At 36.5% G+C, this 18205-nt stretch overlaps 1 protein-coding gene and 1 non-coding gene across 3 annotated transcripts in view; both read left to right on the forward strand.

The window, feature by feature from the left end:
- Positions 1-18205, forward strand: part of LOC139687317 (protein piccolo-like) — a 378873-nt gene that overhangs the window by 56956 nt on the left and 303712 nt on the right. The window lies entirely within an intron of this gene.
- TRNAW-CCA (transfer RNA tryptophan (anticodon CCA)) lies at positions 7776-7847 on the forward strand. The gene has a single exon. It is a non-coding gene; the product is annotated as a tRNA-Trp (tRNA).

Here is an 18205-nt window from a genome sequence, read left to right on the forward strand (position 1 = left end):
TTTTCTCCCGTGACGACTTCGTGGCGTCAAAAGGCCTGCTCGAGGAAGTCATAATTTCACGCATTAAGACGGATTTACAAGTGATGAGTATTATGTGGTAGTTTACTGAACGAAGGTGTGATCAAGGGATTACTTAAGGCTCGTACTTCTGGAATTGATGTATCGATAAAAATATGGATGCTTAATTAAGTTAAAAAAAATGAACTTCAGTCGTTAGAGAGATAACATTAAATCATCATAGTATTCCAAATGCTTGGAAGTTCAAAAGACACCAAAATTAATATCATGAAAAAAATCATGACATTTTTTAAACAAATCATAAAATACAAACAACTTCATGTGTATAAAAAACACTGCACGGTTCATGGCTCTGTGGAAACGAAAAGAACGCTTGGAATTGTTCTTAACTGAAAATAAGGTGTTCACTATCTCTTTATGATGCACGCAACCTAAAAAAACACAAAATTTTCGCGCTTCGAGTAATATGAATTATCAAATGAGAGAAGTGATTCAGATTGATGGTAGATATCTCTGTAAAAATATATTTTTGTTCACAATTCAAAATAAACATTTGAAATGACTTCATTAAATTTTAAAAGAATTTTTAATTTTGTGTTGATTAAATAACAGTGGTCCAGTTTTTGGAATGAAGAATAATATGGAAATTATTGGGTAATTTATATAATTAGTATTTTTTAAAAAATTTTAGATTTGAGGAAGCTGAAGACTCGTTTAGGAGCTCCTCAAACTTATTTCAGGAATTTCAAACTTTGGATAAGTAGTTAATTTGTGTGTACTCATCATATGCAATATTTATTTGTTATTATCAGGCTATGGTACTTACTAACATTTCTTAACAGCCAAAACTTTTTTATTACTCAAAATTTGAGAAAGAAACACTGTGCAAAATATTTTCTTCTGAATTAACGAATGTTTGAAACAGAATTTAGTTAATAAAATGCAGAAATACGATTGCTTATATTTAAATCTGCTGCCAGAACTGTACATTTATGTAAAGGAACATTTGCACACACATATTACCTTCACAAAGACTTGCAAATGTAGGAATTAATTGATGTTTGAGAGGAAAGTTTCGAATGCGTGCATCGCACAATGGATATTTATGTGTCCATTGTTTTTCATAAGTGAAATGCAATAAATATGAAGTGTCGTGAGGGGATGTGATTCTCTGGAGCTATTTTGCTTAGTCCATAAAATAATGTTATGCCCAATTTGCATTTAATGCTGATCTCATTTGTAAATTTCTTACGTAATATTTCTTACTGAGTATTTTTTGTACAACTTTTGCCCGATACGATATGAACAGTCTGTATAATATATGTATAATTTTATGCTTTTTAATTCTAGTACTTTCAACATGCAATTTTTCTCTCTACTAAACTAAATAAAGCTAATTTCATAGTGGTCATTGCTTCCTTTTGATCATTAAGAAGACCCTGTGGTCATGCAGTTAATGTTTTCATGCCAACTTGCTATTGGTGAATCACTCTTTACTTGTGCAATATTTCCTTTATGTTGTTAATAGAGGAAATACTTTTTGAAACAAAAGCATCTGCATCACCATGGATACCCTGTATGATAGCTAAGTGCGGGGTCCATCTTGCGAATTTGCCTGGCTCCTGAAGGGCTTCAAAATCATCATTAAAAAAGTGAACCTAAGGAGTAGTAGTGAGACTCATAGCAGTTCGGGCGTACTGCAATGTGTTTCGCGGGTGCGTTTATCATGCTCAACTCCCTGACCACATTCCGGACAGCTTGGCATGGCTCCGAGAACTTTGAACTGGGAGAGAAAGTTCTCCAAAAGAGAAACACGCGTATCGAGCGCAGGCGAGGGAATTTCAACTTCATACTTCATGTTATGTTCGCGGAAAAAAAGGGGTCTTTCCACTCGCTTAGCTCTGGCGTTTGTTTCTTTGATGTCGTTCTCATGGTTTGCTCGAAAAATATAATTTACGATACAAATAATTGGTTGCACTTCGGATATGCGCTCGCCCTCCCCCCCACTGATTACAATTATGGTATATTATTCAATGCCTTGGTCTCTGATGATTTCCAATCAGATGTTTCAGATCAGATGTTCTCATCAAGATAAACATTGGAAAAGTACTGCAAATACAACATTGTTTTGCGTATTCTCTTAATTGGCTTCCGATCAGCGTTTAACAGAGTGAATAGAAAAGATATGATCCATGCAGTGAGAGGATTCAGTATTCCAGAAAAACTAATTAAAATGGTTGAAATGGCTCTGAAGGAAAAGGTAAAGTTTTTTTTTGGCCAAAGGGTAAGTAAATGATTTCTGGAGTGTGACAAGAGAATACACTCTCAGCTTAATTATTCAACTCTAGTTTTACATCAGGCTATCAAGGAAATAATTTAAACTGGGGAAACTATTGTGTATAAATCTAAGCAAGGTTTTGTATATGTGGATGGCATAGCTCCAATAACGCGGAATATAAATAGCCTTAAGGAAATGTTTAACAACAGGTAGGACATTTTTAAACAATGGGTCTAAGTAGCAATGACGAAAAGATTAAATACATGAAAATGTCATCTTTGCAGAACAGGCGTATACTGAAAATCATGACGATTGGGAACTATAAGTTTAAGGGTATCAAAAAAACGTCCACTCATCTAGGAGTCATTCTAATTAGTGAAAAGAAGGTTTATAATTAGTTCGATCTTAGTGTGATGACAGGCAATAAAGCCTATAATACCAGTGCTACTCTTCTAATGCCAAGTCTCTTGCCAAGAAAAATAAAATCGAAATTATAAAACACCTTCATAAGACCTATTGTAATAAATGGAACAAAGACGCGAGTCCCATCCAAGAATGACGAAGAAGCACAGAGATATTAAATGAATATAATAAGGAAAATTTACGGTCTGGTTGGAGAATGACAGATATTGAGATTTAGAATGAACTGAGAGATAAATGAATTAATAGAGATGATATAATTGGGTTCCCCAAGTCACTGCCACTGGTATGGCTGGAGCAAATAGGACGGGTGAGCACGAGATGCCCAAATGGCGGCATGGTAGCAAGTTGGAAGGGGGTCAAGAAGAGAGGAAGACCACGGTACCGATGGCTGCAGGATGTTGAAGAAGATCTGCGAGCGAATTGAGCCTCAAGATGGAGGGAGAAGGCAAGAAGAAGATTGGAATGGAGGCATATGTGTGTATATATATATATATATATATATATATATATATATATATATATATATATATATATATATATATACGATAATAGAGGAAGCCCACTCCGGAGTTGTAGAGCTGTGGATGATGATGTTTAAGCATTGAGGGTACTTGTTAAAAGTCATGAGGTACAGCGAACATGATTTCTTTACGTAAAAAAATTACGATGTCACGAATGAGACTCGGATCCGATAAACCCATCGGCTGCATACTACGCTTCCTACAAGTCATTTTTAAAATCTTAAAAAAATTAAATCGCGTCTGCCAAAATACTCGTAACAAACACCAATTTTAATTAACTTGTCCGCAAATTACGCGTATGAAACCAAGGCCTTAATGATTGTTAGGCAAGGAATTTTTAATGATTGTAAATTATATTTTACTGCCATTGGAGTGAGTGTAAATTATTCAGTCTTGGCCATCAAAATGAGGTTGATAAGTCGGCAAGTGTGGTAAGCATGCTGGAACGGCATAGGTAAGTAACTAACTTTTCGCTGTGAGTTAATTCGATGAGATTTTGTGGGAGGAGTTGGAGCAATATCCTCGTTAAATTTCTCTAGCTTTTATTTTTTACGTCAGGGTAAGATGTTGGTTGGTGATGACAATATCCGAATATTATGAAAAGAAACTATATTCGATGGATGGCACAATTTATGTGCTATTTTATATACTTTATCTTAAAGTTACTTTTTGGGAAAAGGTGATTTCCCGTGATTTCTTTATACGATCTCGTATACCACGTGCATTAGCGAGTAGCTGCCCCCGAGCCAATTTTTAATATTCCATTTGGGACTACTGTGCTCAAAATGAAGTCGAGATTGGATTATATCCTCGTTCGTCTTCATCATCAGCTGCCGTTGAACGTCTTAATATAGACACGCTGCAACTCCATTCCCTCTTCTCCGCTAGCCTTTTAATATTTCCTTATGTCTCTGTTCCCACAAAATTCAAATTTTGTTTCTTAATTTAAATTTTCCGTCTACACGTAGCTCCTACCGTCCGTTTTAACCTAACAATATGAATACCTAAGCAATAGTCTTAAAACTTTAAATATAATCTATTATATTGTCGCCTCTCAGAATAGTTTTCACCCAACCAATTTGTATACCATTCATGGGAGTTTTTTGATGAAGATTCAGTTTGTGTACGTAATCGCTTTTAGATCCTTTTAGACTATTGCTTATATGTAAGTCTTCAAAATGTGAACCCCTATTTCCGATCACTATTTCCTACTTCACCGTGTAACAGTTTCCACCCCTCTCCAGGCCTTTTGAGATTCTTGTCTCTTTATTAATTCTTCCTTTCATAGCAACCTTCAAAATATCTGTACTTTTGAATATATCTTCTCGGTCTACTTTTTATTCTATATTCACATTTTCCAACATCTTTCATTTTTCATGCTCAAATATTATTTTTTTTAAATCTGTTTAGCATTTTGTTCCCTATCTTGGTGTAAAACACATCTCAAATGCCACAAATCTCAAAGGTCCAAGTTATTGTGCAATTTCTAAGCATTGGTCATTGCTTTAGTCATATGCATCCGCATGTTACCATCCTCGGTTTTACAGTTGAGCCTCTTAATAGTTCTCCTTATGGTGATGGTATTTAGAAAGTGGTTCTGAATTCCCCCGCATTTGGCTTAAGTCTCTCATTGAGTCTTCCTGGCGTCAGCCCCAACTTCTCGGGGTGAGGTGCCTGCGATCCCTGGGGGGGGGGGGGCGATTGTTTCCCCGTCGCCGACAGTACCCTTATTGAAGTTAAAGTCGCTCGGGATGAGGCAAGTGGAGAGAGCTCCGTTCCTCGCATGTTTCTCCGCTGCACTTTCGCCCTGGGGGACTCGATCTTTTGAAGGCTGATGTGCTCTCGCTTGGGGAGGGGAGAGATTTCTATTTTTAAGTGGCCGCCCCTCTCATCGAAGCTCCCTTACCCCCCATCCCTCCTCCTCCCCACACTTTAATTCCTGTGCCACCCCCTACTCTAGCCCGCGCGGGAAATTCCCAAGCGGCGAGGGCCGCAGACAGGGTCGGCGTTGGAGTCTACCACCCTGCCGGCCGACCGGTGGCTTGCCTCGACGCAGTCTCTCTTTTCCACCGACGGAATCCGAAGTCTCCCCCGAGAACTTGGACGTGAACTGTCGGGCTGAACGACATCGTTGCAAATTATTCTTCAAATCGTCTATTTACGTTCATTTACCGAGAAACCACCAGAGGAGCCATTGTCAGATTACCGTAGAGCAATTCAAAAAAATACCCTCCTGCATTGAATAAAGACGTAGAAATGGATATAAAAAACAGCAAGGATGTCGTGGTATATTTCGAGAAGATGCTCGTCAGAGTACAGGAAATGAAGTGATTATGATGGTATTCAGAAGGTAGCAGTGGACTACAGTGATAACCAAGTCATCCGAGCTCTGCATATGAATCAGATTGCACAAGTGGGAATATCGGATGGAAAATCAAAAAAAGTTGCGATAGGAAGGGGAGTAGTGGGACAACTTACCCGCTCTTTGTTTTCCTATCATCAGAATAGAAACTATTTTCATAGCCGTTAGAGAGAGAAAGTCAAAAGGTTAAAAAAATTTGTTCCACACCGAAAATTTCAAAGAGACTTTTTCCCAGTTCCAAAACTTACGAGAAATTTCAGTATCTATGTAATCTTGCAACTTAAAGCGTGGTTATTAGAAAAATACGAGTTTTAAGTGATGCACACTCTTCAACCCGTGTCAAAATTAACACTCGACTCAATATATTCAATCAAGTTTTCAGTTTAAAATTTTATTTTTGAGTGTGGTTTCCAATTTTTACTGAAAAAATTACGTCGCGGAGAGTAAATTACGTATTGGAATAATGGTGATAGCTGTAATATGTGATGACATTCAATGGAAAATGATATTGTGCTGGAGATGCAAAATACAGGGTGCGGCAACCTAACTTCCTTTTTTGAAAGCGTTTTTGCGCTTGAAAAAAGGTAGTTATGTCGCCGCACCCTGTATAAGATGAATGTTCTGATTGCGCAGCAACTGCAGGTATTTTGTGGAATATCAGTCAGGGTTAAAAAAACCCTCTTTTGCCCTTGCGACAACAATCGGGAAAAAAGACATTTAGGATAAAATTACCAAATATTCTATGGCTAGTTATTATTATTAAAACTTTATCTTTTTTTGGAAATAATTAAATTTTAAGTTGCTGACTTTTGAAAAATATATACTATTGAAATTTAGTTGTAACTATTTAATTGGGAACTTTTGGACTGGAACGATTATTTTGGTATGCTAGTACCCCAATATCAAAAGAATGAAAAACTCGGCTAGGCCTTGAATTTAAGCGGTATAAATTAATATTAGATTTTGAGGAAACTCACTCAATTTTTAAGCGGCAGACCATTTCTGCAAAAGAGCCAGAAAATGTAAAAAATCTCACTAAGTGGGACAAAAATTATTGCTTTACTTTGTCCCTAACTATAAAAGTCAATAATAGTCTCAGAATAAAGAGAAATGATTTCCCTCGCGATCAAAAGTGGAGTTCACTTACAAACCATGCATGCATTTTACTGAATAGGTAAGCCTTGATGTGGAATATGCTTATTTCTAAGATATGTTGAAATTTCTAATGTATCGAGATAGGTTTGCGTTAATTATTTTGTATGGTCGTCGGCAATGTATTAAAGTCTGAAATATCCTGTTCCCACTTTTTAAATACTCTTAGCTGTAGTATGAAAGACCAGCAGACAATTTTCAATTCTAGTTAGGTTATATGATTAAAAAATTAAAATGTTAAAGCTATTTTCGATCATGGGCAAAAATTTTGAAATTCTTATCAAGTACGAATACCATTAATGGTCATTCACTCTAAAATATCAAACGGAGAAATCACATTTGTAGTATTTGTCCTTTTGTGGCTGTCCTTCAATTTTCTGATCGATACCATTTAGGTCTTCTGCAACTCCTATCATCACTTTCTTTTCGTCATTTCCTTTTCCTCTGAAGACCATTTTTTCAAGAGACAGTTAGATCTTTATTTATTGGCCAAGCCAGAGCAAAGAAATCTGCAAAGTTTAATACTGTGACATGACTGTGATAATGCTCTCATGACCAGTATTTTACTAATTCTGAATCGCACCAAGGGTGAAAAATCTGAAAATATTTTTAGGAAGAGGTCATTATATCACTCGAGTGATCTATTAGGCCTCCCTGTCCAATGCGGTGTGTCCAAGACCACCCACCGCCACCGTAGAGGAGGAGGAACTTGGCCACGGTCTGCCAAGGTTCAAGAGAGTTGAGAATACGTCCAATTGCTGTAAGGAACTAGCTTCAAGGGTTCCTTTAATACCTGTTTCCCGTTTTATTCCAGAGTCCTCGTGTGTGCACATGATGTGCACAGTTTTATTTTGTCTACAGAATGCGAATGAAATGGCTTATGGGAAGTCATAAAGTGTCTCATAGATTTTTGAAGTGAAGGCGGAAATTCAGAATAAGTTATGAATGTAAGTGCATTATTGTAGTATTATTTATTGCAACTTATGGTTAAAGTAACCAAATGTTGATCATTACGCTAACCGACTCCGTGGCGCAACGGTAGCGCGTCTGACTCCAGATCAGAAGGTTGCGTGTTCAAATCACGTCGGGGTCATTGTTTTTGCCGGCCCCGGTGGCGGCGGGATGACATTCTCCTCTGTCAACCCAGAGGTCGCGGGTTCGATTCCCGCCTAGGTGGTGTTTTCCTCCACCTAGGGGTGGACATTGGGTGGATGTAATGCAAATATATTTCTATCAATGCTCAAAGTCCAAAGTTAGTTTAAAGGTCGAAGTGCTGTTTTCGAACTAATGAAACATAAATAAATAGAAAGTGCCGTATTTTACTAGTTCATTTTGTAGGATTACATTTTGTGCGTGTTTTTAGGGTAAATATTGAATAAAGGGTGGACAAAGACGACAAGTACTTGAGGCACAGATGCGGTGAAACCATTTTATCACTAACGAATATGTGGCTTTGCTCTGTCGTCACAGTGTTACCATGTTATTTCATCGGGTTTGATTCATTGATGTCTTCTGAGGCCACTTTGGTCTTCAGAAAATGTTAATTAGGAATAGTACCTTGCTAAAGTTTGGGAAAAAATATTTGGTTGGTCCCTGAGTGTAATCTCCAATCCAGACGTGCATATTTAGCACGTACGATGTAGGGTTCGGGTTCTAAAGGCAGCACCAATGCCTACGTACGAGTATGTTACGTGTAATTTCTTAAATTGCTGTCGGGTAGGAAATCTATGGTTCGTTTCCTCCTTAAGAGATGCCTCCCCTCTATTTCTGGCCTTCCCCATTAATCGGTGTGTTCTGGGTGATTTATTCCATCTTCTTCTTAATTTTTCTGTTTTCTCGTTTTCATGTTCAGCTCGAATTCCTACCAAGTTTCCCATTCGTCTTCAGCCTCCTCATTTCCCATCCTCTTCTCCATTGGTTTCGCCTTAAAGTTTCTTTGAGCGGTTTTTTAAAAGCTGATTTTCTTCCCTTATCCATTTATTTTTTTAAGCATAAATAAGTTATATTTTTTAATTTTATTTGATAAAAAAGTAATAAAAAATATGAATGCTTTGTCTTTAAAATATATGCATAGACGTTTTCATAAATAAATAGATTAAATAAAATATATATTTAGAAGGTTGTAGAGTATCTACATTATTTAGTTCTTAAGTAATATTAAATATACGATTGATCAATTATAATAAAATATATATGATGGAAAATTAAAATTACCTACGGCTTAGGAGGAAAATATTTTGTGATTTCATCTACAGTGTCATAAAAATGGTCGTGTACGTATGTTTACTTCATGTTGGCGTGATTTATTTCTTCGGCTAATCCCATATTCATTTTCCCTTGGTATTTTCATGCGTCTATATGGGAAATTAATGACTTCCTCCTCTACTCGAGGAAAATCCTAAAGTTTCATTTTTAGGGTTTAGTCCACTCCACCAAATGCTACGGAAACCTCATAGCAGTTGTTATATGCGTAGCTCTACTTTTCATTTTCCCTCATCTCATTAATTAGTCTACTGCCACCAATGCTCTCGAAGTAACGCCTCTCTGTTAATAAATAGATTCCGACAAGGCCGAAGAGAAAGGCTTTTACCTCTCTTTTAGCCACTTCCGCAGCTTAACCTACAATTATTAATTATTTATCTATACCTCGCAATCATTCTTTACAAGTTACTTCTTCATTTTTGTTATTTGAGATACACGTTCATTATACCATCAAAATCTAAAAATTTAAGAAATTTTTGAATATTGCGTTTTCCTTTTACAAGTTTATTTTTTATTTTATATAGTTTATTTTTATGTGAGGGTTTTAGAATGTGGGTGTGAGGAAGGCTGGCGAAAGTGAAGCGGACTGAAAGGAAAACAAACGAAGAAGTATGGTGGGGAAGGAGCGAGGATTGTTGGCAGAAATCAAAAAGAGGCAGGAAAAATTGATTAACAGCATATTGGTCGGCAGTGGGATGTTGAAGACCGTGATAGAGGAGAGAATTCTGGGTAAACGAGAAATGAGCCGGAATAGGATAGGGATGTTGGACGGAATGAAGAGAGGAAGGAAGTATACGGAGATGAAGTGGGAATTTGTTGTAGAGTAGGATGTTGGGTCGTGTATTGTTAGTTGGGAAAAGAGATTTATTGAGTAGTTTGTGTCCACACAAAACCTACCTTAACCTATATTATTATTATTATTATTATAAACCTATATTATTATTATCACCTGTAATAATAATCGAAAAAAACACTTATTTTAATAAATAACCCGGTCTAGCATTTGGAGAAAGGAAAGAAAATTCTAGCTATTTAAATTCCCCCCAGATCCGCGGAGCCCTTTCCAATAATGCAGCGAACAAATACATATAAATAATAATGCAGTGAAAAATAAACTTTTTTGCATTTAAAACGGGCCTAATCCTTACAGAGTTAGAGGGAACTCTGGACCAAGAAGTAGCCAGCAGTATTTTAACTTTGATTTCTTTTTAATTGCAACAATCCCTAACATATAGTTCCAGCATCAAATTTATATGGACATCTTGTTAAATTTTATGTTGAAATTTTAAAGGTCTTCCAAATTTTGTTCATTCTGTGTTTGCATGGTGGGTTTTATCGGTATTCCGAGTTTGTGTACTTATTTATGATTTTTTTTACAAATAAAAGCTTTTAAGATATGATAAGTGTAATACAATGTAATTTAGTCTTGATGTGTCCTTGTAATTTAATTTTTTTAATATGCGTCACATATTTTTGTATTTATTTCGTGCTGCGTACGTATTTTACCCATTTCAGAGAAAAGTGTAGAAGCAGTGTGTGAGGACTACAGGACTTTAAGTTTGGTTTTACACGGGGCAAAGGCATTACTTAGATTAATCGACAAAAGAATTAGAGAAGAGAAAAAAATCAGTATTTAGGAGAAGATAAGTTTGGATTTAGAAATAGAATTGAGAGATGTGATTCCACAGCAATAATAAGACCACTAGTGTGAAGGAACAAAGAGGATGTGATACAAGATGTATTTGTATGTTTCGTAGAATTTGGGAAGGCGTCCCACCGAGTAAACTGGGAACAATCAACATTTGGCAGACTGGATATATACGAGTATGTACATGTATACGTACATATGTGTATACGACTTATCCTGAACTTGCATTTGTCTCCAACGGCGCAGGTGCGGATGGAAAATGGAGAGTCAGGATGGGCGGTGGACGATAGGCTGCGTAATTAGACAACGATTTCCATTTTCATCTGAACTTTTCAATACTGATGCGAAGGAAATTGTAAGGGAGGTATGGGAGGGGCTGGAGGTAACAGTGAAAGTAGAAGGTGAAGTCTTAAAATCGGATTTGTGGATGATAAGCCGCTAATTTTCCAGTTAGCAAAGGGTGTCAATCATTACTTGGAGAATCAGTGTTGTGCGTATGAGATTGTAACAAATCATTATGAACCGAAGGTAATGGGACTCTAAAGAAGTAGGCAAACTTAGCTGAACATTAAATTTGTCGAGCATCAACTAGAAAATAAAGAAGAATTCAGCTATTTAGGAAGAGGAGGATGGTGGACAGATAGTAGGATCATGGAAAATTGCAAGGTATAAAACGTTTACAAAGAGGTGGGACTTATTGACAGACATCTTAAATAGCTACATAAAGAAAATGCTCGTGAAAACTTTAATAAGGAGCGTCGCTTTGCATGGCTGGGAAACTTTATTGTTGAGACTAGAAAATAAGAATAGATTGGAGGCTTTCGAGATACAATTTTGACGAAAAATAGAGAAAATAAAATGGACAGAAAGGAAAATCAACGATGAATGGCTAGGCATTGTAGGGTAAGACAGAAGCTTGTTGAGAGAAATTTCGAAGAAGGCATGAAAGTTCAATGCAGGAGATACTCAGAGGCAACGGGATGCTGAAGACAGTTATAGAGGATTACGAGTAAATTCTGGGAAAGAAAGGTAGGGAGGAAAATAATAGGAATTTTTATGATATTAACAATGGTAGAAAGTATACAGAGTGAGATATTTTAATATTTGTTAGGGGATCCCAGAATAATTTTCATTCTAATAGAACATTTCAATAGGACTTTCAGTAAGGTGTGATCTTAGGGTACATTAATACCCTAAATCAAGACGGTAGATTTTTACTAATAATTAATATTGATTCGCCTTTAAATATTTGATCACGAAGCATTATTCATTGAATAAATAACATGATCATACTATTTATTTCGATTTCCAAGGTTAAAGTATTAAATGGTTAGCTGCGTGGGGTGTCGAGAGGTTTTTATCAGAAATAAAAAATAGGTGCTTACGAACCGTTCCCATCACTTCTAGCAGATTTAAAAATATTCGGACATTTCCCCGTTGTTAAAAAGTAAAAAATCTTTATTAGGATTCTTCAAACCTGAAATCGAATGCCTTGAGTCAAAAATCCTAATATATGTCAAAAATCTCAAAAATCCTAATTTTAATACTTAAATGTGAGGGTCATCGAAAGTAACACTGATCAAGAGGCAATCGGAATCGCAAAAATATACACATATGATATGGCGCCAGTAATCAATATGCATTAATACCAGTAATATCGACGACCGCATAATCCTTGGAGTTGCAGGCGGAATATTATAAGGTGAGCCGCATTGCACCCTGCCGATCCGAACATCCAGGCTGATAACTGTGGTTTTCGCGGACGCATCGCCGAACGGCGCCATAATGTTTCCATTAATGCAGTGTAACGATGAAATAAAAGAGAATTCGGCCCTGGAAAAGTTCGAAGGAAATTTTACGCGGAGGACGAGTCGTGGAATTAACTTTAGATTCCGGTCTCTGATACAATAAAAAGGATAACTCCGTGATTAAGGAAATAATCATAAATTTTAAGTTTGAAAATTAAGACTGATGAAGGTGCTACTTATTGCTAGACTGGATGGGTGGCCAGATTGCTTCCTGGGGCGCGGGAACAACCCAACCTGGGCCTGGAAGTCCCCAAGAGCGGGGTCTTCCCTCCCTTCGTTCCCCAGCTGGCGATGATTTTCACCCATAAATTTGAAAATAGTGGAATCCATGAATGGAAGGATTAAAAATATGATATTAAATATATACTATGTTTATCTAACATGGCTATAATAACGTCGTGCGGAACGTCAAAACAAATGTATCAATATAATGTGACGAAAAGGTACCCACCCCATGTATATCCCAAGTAAAATCGTGAATAAATAGGATATAAACGTATGTCTACATATTCTACTTCAGCATTGTTTAAATTTAATAATTCCAATAAGAGCACTAAGCCCCTCGATACCCCATTCGGCCAACATTTCCGAAAACTGGCTGGACAAAGATTCCTCTGCTATGCCAATTCCCCATGATACAGAAACACATTACCCACCAGGACCCTGGAGCTCACAGATTAATGGCAACACGGCGATTGGGTTTTAGATGAGGTCCCTCCTTCTTACTCGAAATTCCGATGCCGGGATTCTCCTCACCATCCCCTCTCAAATACATTTTATGAAGTACCTAACCTATGATTCGTCATTTAAATGACGCAAATGGACTCTGAAGTCACAATACTCTCTAATTAGATACACCAATGAAGGCTGCTAAGCAAAAAAGCATTTTTAAAACCGTTAAATTTAGTGTACCAACATTATTTTAATTATACCACCAGTATACCAGCAATTATTTATCATCCTAAAACACAATATCTAAAAAGTTTAATGACACCTCGTATTAGGGCATATTTATTTCAATTCAATTGCATTTGAGCACGCGTTTCACAGCTTCTGGAGCATAGGATAACAGCTTTGTAATAGCCGCCCGCAAGGACCAGTTCCATTCTTTAGGAATTTTACCAAACTTAACCATCATTTATAGGTTCTTGTGCATAATTATGATTAATATATTATTATTTTTAAATAATATATAATATATATTATTTTGCATCATATTATTAATATAATTATACAATTAACACACATAATTTTACAAAGCTACTGACGAATTAACTGCACACAAAGCTGCTTGGAATTCGATCCTTCAAACTTTCACTGCTACACTAATGGACGCTAACAATAAATGCTCGTTTATCTTCTTTTGTCTATTATTGAAATTTGAGTTACCCAATGTTTGATTTCAATGCTAAATTTTAATTAACTTTAAGGCTAATGAGGAAATTTTTTTAGAAACAATGTAAAATGAAACTCACTTATGTGTTCCCCTCTCACTGAAAGATCCTCTTTGAGTGATGCGAAAGGTAAACCCTTTCGATTCGATTAAAGCCACTTCTTTATTTTGTTTTTTTCATAATGTTTAATGTTTCTAATTGTAAAACCTTTAAAGTGTACCAAAATGTGTGCATGTAGATTTTATGATGGGTCTTTTCGTTATTTCTGTCAAAATGAACACGTGTATTATTTAGAGGACCCTCTGAGGAAATAAACTAGTTAGCCTTGAGATGAATGATGATCTTAATCGTACTTCAATTAGCATTGTCACCGATTCAAATTGAGCGGACACTGAATCATATGACTCGTGCATGTATGTTTTCGTACGATGATATGTTTACGTGTTTAGTGACTTACGTACTTGACTCTTATATCCTTCGAATGAGTTACTGAAATGTTATCAAACGGTCAAAAATTTCCCGTGATTCCTATTACAAAATACTGTTTTATTCTCGTATTTACTTCAAAGATGGGGTCGAAAGCAGTTCATTTTGAGCCCTTAAATAGTTTTCCAAGCCAATCTTACGGTTTTAAGCGTATTATTTAACTTAATACTCAGTTTTTTCACCTTTCACTTCGCAGAAACTATTGTGATTACTTTTATGCATTTAGTGGATTTTAGGTATTTGCAGCTGCTTCAATGAGATTGTCATGATAACTTTCATGCATGAATATTAAGAACAGCGCCCCATGAGGAGTTTTTTCATTATTACTTATTTTGACTCAAGGGAGTTAAATTAACAAAATTAAATGGCATTTTTTGTATGCCGCTCTTACACTGCCATTAATAGGATGTATTACTGTTCCCCCGATGGCTGGGGGATAACAGTTGCTAACTAGTTTAAGACATCGCTTGACCTAAATTTACTCACAGAAAAAGAATTACAGAACGTTGATACAGAAGAATGTATATGATTTTCTAACTTTTTGTTGAGGGAAGGAATGTAACCAATCAAAGGAAAATCCTCTATGAGGGTTTAATTTTTCGTAAAAAATGTGTTATTGTGTACTGGAAGTTGGAATTTTGAAACTTATAGCTCGAAAATTTTATCTTTTACATTCATTTAGAAACCAATCTTCATATTTTAGCAAGCTACAATAATACTGAAAAGTCTAGTCCTAATGGAACTTTTGCTATGGGATACTTTGCCTCTGAACTCTGCCAGCATCGAAACCAATATGAGTACTTAATAAAATGTTACCCCCAAGGAGATCAGAATGGCAGGGCAATATTTTTAGAATTTAATATGGAAATATTTAAGTAGAATATGTTTCTTCTATGATTAACTGTTAAATTAAAAATGGTGTACCTGCAATTTTATAAATTTTGATGTTACAACCTGGAATCACGTAGAATCTGATCCGATGGGTTGAAAATCAGCGGCTATCTTAAACTAATTATAAAACATATATGAAGCACAAGCTTGTGAATATTACCCCTCAATTCCCCGGGATCCTCCCAGTCCACCTTCACACCTGATGTATCTCTCATTCCATTTCAAACTCTGCTCATATTTTTTAACAGATCGAGGTATCCTGTGAACCTAATCCATCCAGTTCTTTTCGCTATTTTTGTCATCTAATATTCTCTATACTTGATAATTTCTTACTTCATTTGTTCACTTCATCTTTAGCAACAACCTCAAAAGCCATTTTTTGAAAGCTCCTCTTCTTCTCTGGCCTGACTTCCTGATGTTCCTTGTTCCTAACCCACAGAGTTTCACAGATTGTATGATTGTTTCCCATGCTACCTCCTTGTTTGAAATTATGTCTCTTTTGAGCGCAGTTGATGCCTCCTCTTTGTGGTGAACGCCTTCTTCGCTGGAGTCACTCTGCACTTAATAATGCACTTAATAATGCACTCAATGTACGCGCAGTTTTTTTCCTTTGATGAGTTCTTCAATTTTTTTGCTTCCGAAGTAGTTGAGAGATTCCTTATCTCATCGCAGCACAATATCTGCCATCATCTTCTCTCCCTCACATCCTAATTTTCTGTTACTTTTCGTGTTATATCCTTAAAGAAATTGCCGTTCTGAGTTCAATAATGCATTCGGAGTTTCTAGATTCCGTTTTATAACTACAGTGTCAACCTAGCATGCTGATTTTTTCGTTGGTCCCCTTAATTTCTTTCATGTTCATCTCTGTTGTAATTTAATTGCCTCTTCCAAGGACACTCATGCAAAATAGTGTTCCTTTTAGGTTTTATTATTCTCTGACTCAGTGATTTACTGTCGATTTTATTTTCTGTCTTTCAATGCGGATGTGACAATGTGGGTGACTCTGCAAATCAAATAGTGTTGATACACACACGTCATTCTAAGTACCATTTCAAGTTTGTTCAGCAAATAAAAAACATTATATTCCACCTTCCGTTGTCAATGTCTTCTCCAAGTCCACGATTTCCACATATGGCAACGTATTTATTTTTTCCGTTCTCTATCCTTTGGTTTAGCTTGGCCCACTTTCCAATGATCTTCCTGTATCGAAATACTTATTAATGATATTTCATCTTTCTTCCCACAATTTTCTTGATATGTGATCTTGCTTCGTTGGTCTTTCACTATCCTGTTGACGCCACTTCTTCGTATAATCGAACCCCGATCGTCTATGTCCACCTTTCTTCTTGCCCTTTCAGTCACCTACTAGAGTTTTTTCCTCCTTTTCGACCTATGCTCTCCCTCAGTTTTTCATGCCTTCATCTTCCATTATCATATTCCCATTCGTACCTTTGACTTCAACGTACTTCGTTTTTATTTCTTAAAGATGATTTCTCACTCTCATGCATACTGTTTCGGTCTTTCCATTTTGACGGCAATTTAAGGAAATCAATAATAGAGCACACGACAACGATTACTTCAATGAACTCACAAGGAGTTCACAGTAAGATTCGGGTAATGGGAAGCGTATAAACTGTAATTTATTCCAAAGAGCTCACTCTCCCGTAACCTACTCACAGAAATTGTAGAAAAAGCTCATTTCGGTTCTTTAAATATCAAGGAATGGATTCACAAGAGTAAGTCTTATTTCCCATCCTCTACCCAAGAAATACAAATAATCTTTCTATTCATATAACACATTAAAATCAACTAAATATCACAGATTTCGATAAAGTAGTCACATCTTCATTTGTAAGATAAATCATCGCACTGTCGACTCCTTCGTTTGCATTTTAACGGAATAATCTGGTGTGAAAGCGTTGAAAAGAATTATTGTAGGAAAGAGCCGCCACCAAATTACTACAGTTGTATTGACGTTTCATTGCCTGCGAAGTATTTCACGTGACATTATTCAGAATGTAAATATATGAATTTTATGAGTAATAAAAATTAATGCCATTTAAGTGTCGTAAAATGTTTTTATACTTCTTATCAGTAGCGAGGATCCACCGGTACTGGCAGCTTCTCTGCACACCGCTTTTCAGCGGTAGCATTCCCTTGTCCGTAAACCATAAACCAGCGGAGACATTGCCCGTCGAAACTCGAGATGGAGGCCGGGAAAACTACGCCGACTCGTGGGAAGGGAGGGAGTTTTCGACTCGGGAGTTCTCGAGGAGATGGAGGAGTTGGGCCGATTGCCCGAGTCAAGTGGTGGGGGGCATCGCGAAAGGAAGAAACAATATTACTGTCTTAAACGAAACTCTGTCAAAATGCATATTACCATGCGTAGTAGACAAAGGATTTGTCACGAACCCCACTATAACAAACCTCTAAATTATATTCCTGGCTTTGCAGCGTACCACGAAGTGTAATAAAAAATTGTAATCTCGGTAATTGTATTGCACTCTTTATATAAAGTTATGCTTTTTCTATTTATGTGCAAAAACTACTACTTTACCTAAAACCATAATGCCATTATTGGGAAAGCGAAAATGGCGTTTTTTTACCACAGGTAGAGAACATATCCAATAAGTTAGTTTTTCGTGCTCGAAAATCCCCATGATGATTATTTTATATTTTTAATTATTAATATTAATGGTCATTAAATTAAAATGGGTTTAAAGTAGGCTTGGGATGGACATACTATAGACTAACTACCGATACATTTCTGAGTTCTACCTAACACGACACATCTCGGATTCTACACTACATACAATAATAAACCCTTCTTCATTTCCTCGTAATTTTTGCCTCCTTTCATTACATTTAACATGCCTAGCCTTGCCCTCCCCCTTCTCGCTTGCTTAATATTCTTTCATCATTTTCTCTGTTTAACATTCTATCGCCGCTCAAAACGCCATGC

Source organism: Hetaerina americana, unplaced genomic scaffold (assembly GCF_022747635.1).
Source record: "Hetaerina americana unplaced genomic scaffold, ioHetAmer1.1.p SCAF_19, whole genome shotgun sequence".
Lineage (NCBI taxonomy): Eukaryota > Metazoa > Arthropoda > Insecta > Odonata > Calopterygidae > Hetaerina > Hetaerina americana.